This window comes from Saccostrea cucullata, unplaced genomic scaffold (genome assembly GCF_032062105.1).
Source record: "Saccostrea cucullata isolate Sc308-1 unplaced genomic scaffold, CSIRO_AGI_Scuc_v1 ctg8046, whole genome shotgun sequence".
In the NCBI taxonomy this organism is placed as follows: domain Eukaryota; kingdom Metazoa; phylum Mollusca; class Bivalvia; order Ostreida; family Ostreidae; genus Saccostrea; species Saccostrea cuccullata.
This window is the reverse complement of record NW_026930354.1, coordinates 28,589-35,951: the sequence shown is the minus strand read 5'-3', so window position 1 is coordinate 35,951 and position 7,363 is coordinate 28,589. Positions and strand designations below refer to the sequence as shown.

General features: G+C 34.6%; 1 long non-coding RNA gene across 1 annotated transcript; it reads left to right on the top strand.

The window, feature by feature from the left end:
• Positions 1–218: 218 nt before the first annotated feature.
• Positions 219–4,647, top strand: LOC134283806 (uncharacterized). The gene is made up of 3 exons (XR_009995563.1): positions 219–523; positions 1,524–1,732; positions 4,240–4,647. It is a non-coding gene; the product is annotated as an uncharacterized LOC134283806 (long non-coding RNA).
• Positions 4,648–7,363: the final 2,716 nt, after the last annotated feature.

The window sequence follows — 7,363 nt, the reverse complement described above, 5'->3', positions numbered from 1 at the left end:
ACTAATTTTCAGCTTAAATTGGGCTATTTTTCCCAACGACTTTCACGATATATATTTAAGGGAGTATGGAACTGACGATTTTGAATCCACCGCGCAACTCGAAGTGACGTAAATGAATTTTACGTTTTTGTTATGTCGTTCAAATCTTTCTATGATTTTTTATTAAATTTTACCGAACAACTTATTTTATAGATATACTTGATATAAAATAATATAAATTGTGATAAAAATATCATTAGAATCGAACCAAAAAACAACTCAGTGAAATTTTACGACTTATCTCGCTTATCGCCATTTTCGGCATTGTAAACAAAGCGGATGTTTCGGAAAGCATGAAATGCGGAGAAACCTAGGGTTTTCGTCTACCTAATCAATTTAGCGGCTTCCTTGACTGAAAGAAGGCGATATTGAGCTGTGTCATACTGAATTTACTCTGCCAACAATCACTCGAATGAAGGAATCACAATCGCATCACCATGATCACCCCACCATGCCCACGACAACTCTCGTCTGATCTGCCCAGGTTTGTCTCTAAATTCAACCTATTATTTTTCTTCCGTAATCATGGCAATTCTTTGCAATATAAATATTCAAACAGGGTAAAGGGGCAAGGGCACTATAACTATTTTATCCGAGATTCCTCTGACTCGAACTCCTGCTTTTGCATTGTTACCTGCACAAGTCACACATAGGCACTCCCCATCTTAATTGTTAAAAAAAAAATCTCTACTATACTATAAACAAAACGTAGTTTAGTAGAGATTTTTTTTTTTAACAATTAAGATGGGGAGTGCCTATGAAGTCACAAAGTAAAAGCAGGGTTTAGAGTCAGAGGAATCTTGGATTATATAACTATAATCACACGCTAAATACTATTCCACAGTGGTGTATATGTGTATCACTGTCACTTGATCTTCACATGACATAATCCAGTTGTACTCTGTCATGTGTATAGATATATGTATATCATTTGAAACAACTGTTATACATGTAACCGAACCCAAACAATTAACCTGAGATGCAACATCATGCAAGGTGTTGAGCACTCTATAGAATTTTTCCAATCTACATACAATTCAATATTTCACTGACTAGTCTGCACTACAACAAAAGTAATGCACATATACCTCACTCATAAAATTCTTCTGCATAAAACAGTGGTATTCTTTAATTATTGTGTAAATGTTTGTGCCTAAGCCGCTAAAATATGAAGCTCAGGTCAGGAACCCTCCCCCCCCCTGTAATTTGCAAAGGTTATTAAATTCATATACTATAGCAAGATAAAAGTTACCTTGGACCCCCCTCAGAGAAATTTAGACCCCCCTGTTAGATGCAAATAATTTGTGTTGAATCGGTAGGAATAATCAAAGGTTTGAAGCATTAGAAGTCATCGACTATAAAAGAATATTAATGCAGATTAAAGAATATTCCATTAAAAAAAATTTCATACATACATGTAAGAATAAACATGACAAATCAGTAAATGCTCCTCAGATGTACAAACATATATATTTTTTGAATAGGTATTCCTGTTTTTGTGGAAGCATGAAGTCGAGATAAAAGAGAATATAGAACATTTTATATCTGCTAAATGGAGACTTGAAAAGAGGTACATGTATAGGGATTGAGCTGACAGATGCTCTTAAGGCCAGTTTATAATATGGTGCACCACTACAGTCCTCTCACATGGTCCTTGCTTATGGATAATCCGGCTAAATCCACTTACATTAAGGTACAATGTTATGTTTTTAAAAATGTATATTTTATACTTGTCAATATCTTAGTCTGTACATGGTGTTATTAATTAAGTGAAAAAAAAAATGTTTCCGTTTGCCCAATGTTTATAGCCAATTCCTTTTTTTTTAAAATCCCTTTTCAATAAAAATATGAATATTCATTTTTAGCTCACCTGAGCCGAAGGCTCAAGTGAGCTTTTCTGATCAAAATTTGTCCATCGTCTGTCGTTGTCGTTGTTGGCGTTGTCGTTGTCGTAAACTTTTCACATTTTCATCTTCTTCTCAAGAACCACTGGGCCAATTTCAACCAAACTTGGCACAAAGTATCCCTGGGTGAAGGGGATTCAATATTGTTCAAATGAAGGGCCACGCCCTCTTCCAAGGAGAGATAATTATGAATTAGTGAAAAATTATTAGCATTTTTAGCTCACCTCAACGAAGTTGGGGGAGCTTATGTAATACCCTCGGCGTCCCCGTCGGCGTCGGTGTCGGTGTCCCAGGTTAAGTTTTTTGGAGCAGTTTTCTTTTAAAGTACTTCTATGACCTATATTGATTAGACATGCATGGAAGATGTTTCTAGTGTGTTTCATTGTACCAGTCAAAGTTTCAGATGCTGCAATTTCAGCAAAGGAATGACCAGGTTAAGGTTTTTGGAGCAGGTTAACATTTTTGGTGCAGTTTTTGGTGTTGGTGTCATTTCCAAGGAACTATAAGCCCTATGTTGACCAAACTTTCATGGATGATACATCTAAGGATGCACGCTACCAGGCTTGCTTCGGATGCTGAATCTGACCTACATTTTCCAGTTGAGTGAACAGGTTAAAGTTTTGGTGCAGGTCTCATTTCCAAGTAACTATGAGCACTATAATGACCAAACTTGCATGGATGATACATCTAAGGATGCACACTACCAGGCTTGCTTTGGATGCTGAATCTGACCTACATTTTCCGGTTGAGTGAACAGGTTAAAGTTTTGGTGCAGGTTTCATTTCCAAGTAACTATGAGCCCTATAATGACCAAACTTGCATGGATGATACATCTAAGGACGCATACTACCAGGCTTGCTTCGGATGCTGAATCTGACCTACATTTTCCAGTTGAGTGAACAGGTTAAAGTTTTTGGTGCAGGTCTCATTTCCAAGATACTATGAGCACTATAATGACCAAACTTGCAGGTTTCATACATATGATGCATACTACCAGGCTTGCTTCAAATGCTGAATCTGACCTACATTTTCCAGTTGAGTGAACAGGTTAAAGTTTTTGGTGCAGGTCTCATTTCCAAGATACTTTGAGCCCTATTTTGACCGAATTTGCATGGATGGTACATCGAAGGATGCATGCTACCAGACTTACTTCGGATGCTGAATCTGACCTACATTTTCCGGTTGAGTGAACAGGTTAAAGTTTTTGGTGCAGGTTTCATTTCCAAGTAACTATGAGCCCTATAATGACCAAACTTGCATGGATGATGCATCTTAGGATGCACACTAATGGACTTGCTTTGGATGCTGAATTAGACATACATTTTTCAGATAATGGACCAGGTAAAAGTTATGGGTGAAGGTCTACTACCAAAAAACTATAAGGCTTATATAACATTGTATAAACCAAACTTGCACAAATGATGCATCAAGGGATGAAAACTCTCAAATTTGCTTCAGATGATGGATTTTAATTACATTTTCATGAAAAAGAACTAGTTTGAAGTTTTTATATAGCTCTATTCCAAAGTATCAGATCAAAATTGCATAAATATTTTCATTTTGGAATGTACACTTTTTGTTGGTTTATTGTGTGACTTTGCCTTACTTAAAGACAACATTCGTTGAGGTGAGCTCTGTAATCTCTGATTACCTATGTTTAAAAAATCTTCTTCTCAAGAACCACTGGGCCAGGAAAGATGAAACTCATGTGGAATCATCCTCAGGTAGTGTAGATTCAAGTTTGTTCAAATCATGACCCCCGGGGCTAGGGTGGGGCCAAAATGGCCGACCAAAGTTTTACATAGGAATATATAGGAAAAATCTTTAAAAATCTTTTTCAGAAGAACCACTGGGCCAGGAAAGATGAAACTCATGTGGAATCATCCTCAGGTAGTGTAGATTCAAGTTTGTTCAAATCATGACCTCCGGGGCTAGTTTTGGGCCCAAAATGGCTGACCAAATTTGTACATTAGGATATATAGGGAAACCTTTTCAAGTACTTCAAAGCCATGATTAGTGATATTTTTCTATTTATATGGAATCATCCTCAGGTAGTGTAGATTGTACATTGTTCAAATCATGACACCCAGGAGGGTTAAAATTCAACTCCCCCCCCCCCCCCCCCCCCCCCGTATTTAACTTCTCAATACTGATCTGATATGTGCTTTTTCCTAGTAGATGTGCTCAGGTGAGCGATGTGGCCCTTGGGCCTCTTGTTTCACAATATTACCAAGCATTGCAATTTCCATATAAATTAAAAAACACTAATTTGACATCAGTTTTTTATTTCTTACAGTGAGCCAGAACATCATATCAGCAATGAGTGGGTAAACCATTTGAACCAGTATTTTGTTCCATAAAGAACAATTACTAAAAAGGCAGACTAAACTACAGGTTTGAAAATAAATGGAAGAAAATCACTGGACACAATATAATTTCCTATCCCAGTATTTTGAAACTGTGGCATTGTCAACAAACTCCGTGTTGGATTATGGATAAAAGATTTGAATGAAAAACTATTTGTGCATTATTCTAAATGAATTATGGATTATATTTCAGAATTAAGACTTTTTCAGTTGAAGTTTGATACAAAAAAAGACATTCATCCTCAGTCTATTTGAAATGTCAATGGCATAAATTATGTCTTTTGAATGTTGAAGTTTTCCACATACTTTATGTGCTAAATACAATTTACAATTTAAAAAAAAATAGGAAAAGATATTTGAAATAAATAGTTTGAAAAACTTGTCAAATCATATTTTTCTTTTTCAGCATTGAAAGAATAGGTGAATTCACACTTTTCAAAAGTTATGTCCCTTGGCCGCCATTTGAGGAAAAATCCAAAGAATCCTCACAGTACCCTTTATAGTTTTCTGGTTTGTAAATTTGTCATCTGAATTGAAGAATTATGTGCATCTTCTATAATGATTGCCCAAAGATGGGCCAACTCATATATCAAAAGAAAAAACACAGTTGATTTATCTGAGCATGCCAAAAATATTTTGTAGCATGAAGTGGAGAAATGTCATTTCTTTCCTATTTGATTGACCTATCAAAGGGACATAACTATTGCAAAGTGTGGATTGGATTATAGTCCTTATATTCTCTATTTAGAAAAACAGTTAACAAAATACATTTAGATTTAAGCTCCTTAAAACATATTGATGGTCATTTCCCAACATTTTATTGATTTGAATCCATTTATAGTGATACATGTATAATGAAACAGCCGCAACTTGCAAAAAACATCATGTCCATGTTGTCTCTGCTCTTATTTGTATTGTTGTATTGACTTTGAGACTGAATACTGTTCGTTATCTCCATATCCTTCATGTCACAATATAAAAAAAAAAACAATTAAGGCAAGATCTGCTAGCACTACATGTAGGTCATATTTGTTGATCTAAATATTTATTTAAAACAAAATACTATATTCTATCGATTTGTTTTGCATATTACATAGCAATTTACCAGGTATCAACCGTTTTCAGGCGACATAAATTATTTTAGCCTCCCTGGGATGAAAACATTCACTCCACATTGGACAATATTTCAACCCTTGGAGACTAATTATAAAAATAAAGTTGCCCTCAACAGTCAACATCATTCAATATTTGTTTTGGTTCATGTAATTTAGTGGCACTTGATCAAAGAACTTGTTTTTGTAATTTGTTGTTCCAGCTGAATAATAGCGAGCGCAGCGAGCGTCGCGAAGCGACGCTCGTCACTGTGAGCTCTTAAAGCAACGCCTGTGCGAAGAGAAAATTCGGACTACTGCACATTCATTTGATAGAATTTTTTGATGCCGTAATTTCGACCCACAATGCATCACTTGTTTTAGCTACGTTCTCGCGAGAATAACGACAAATGTTCAACAAAAAGTTTGCCCGCCTTGATTTAATGGATATATATTGAAGAAATAGAAAACGAAACTTTCTTCATTAACTTTCAGCACTGTTCAGGCTTTTTCTTGGAATTGAAACTCACATACGACATCATGTGACGTCAGAGTCTAGACGCACCAAAATGTCACGTGCGGTTTGACGAGCCCGATCTAAATTAAAACAATAGAAGAGTTTGCGCTCGCTCTTACGGTCGCACCGTCAACATATTATAATTTTCTTAAGTATTGTTTTTACTCTTCACCCTATTATACACATGCAGCAAAATAGTGTATTGTGGTGGTGTAACTTTTTCCCCCCAGCTTTAACAGGGTGTCCATGATATGCAGTGGTTTCATATTGGTTATTGAATTTTTATATCATATCTTTATAAGCTACTGGACATAAAAATATTCAAAACAAGACGCAGATTTTTTGTTAATAATAGTTGTACGTGGAGATACAATCTTTAATCTCATTATCTTATTATAACTAAGGAGTATTCAGAGCATGAGGCAGTGTCAATCTACACTATACACGTAGGCATTCCATGATTCCTGTCTTCACCCAATCACTTTATTTCATCTATTTTACTGAAACGTTAGAAACAATCGAACGGTTAAATAATAATTATTCAATGACAATTGAAAATACCTTGTTTAATCAGCTAAATTGAGTAGTTTGAGTTGTAAACTGGAAATAAGTTGTACACTGTAATATATAAAACTCTATCGTGAAATCGTAAGATTTCCGGATTGCTCGCGAAAACTCTGGCGAAAAGCATTATTCACCGTAATACGAAAGAAATACAGCAACGATGGAAATATTCTAGTGTTAATTGATAAAACCGAGTGAATAAAAAACTAAAAACAAGTATTTTAAAATTGCAAGCTCATTATTGTTACATTTCATAACAACTGCGAGCAGAGGAAATTCGGGTCGAGGAATTCGAAAGAAGATTACTCTAAAATTGAACACTAACTTTATAATTTTTTTTCAGCAATTTTTAAAACAAGCAAATTGCTATGAATCTTTCATAAGAAATTAAACTTTTAATTATTCCTTAATTGCTTAAAATTACATTGTACATATATATTAACCCATTTCCCAAATAAATTGATATTATATAAATAAGTCAAAATAATTCGTCTTTTTAGATTTTTTCCTTGTACTTTTTTCTTTTAGATATTTAATTCCATTCCTGTTGAAGACAATATTTCATAAACTTTTTTATTTTCTGATGTTTTTATGGGAATTCTGAAATTTTAAAAATTGCTTATAAAATATCATTTTTTCATACAGAGTTACTCCCCTTATTTTGGCGTGTTCTATTTTTAGATTTACGCACTAGAACCTTTTTTAATGTATTTTAGTAAAATATAATAAAGGTCTTCTTTCAATCTGTGTATGTGTTTTAGAGTTTTAATTACTCTGAAATTAGGACCCGAAAGTCCCATACTCCCTTAATATAATTGCCAAATATGATGATAGAAGTCATGACAATTAATATAATATTAATTTAAGACCAGCATGAAACAT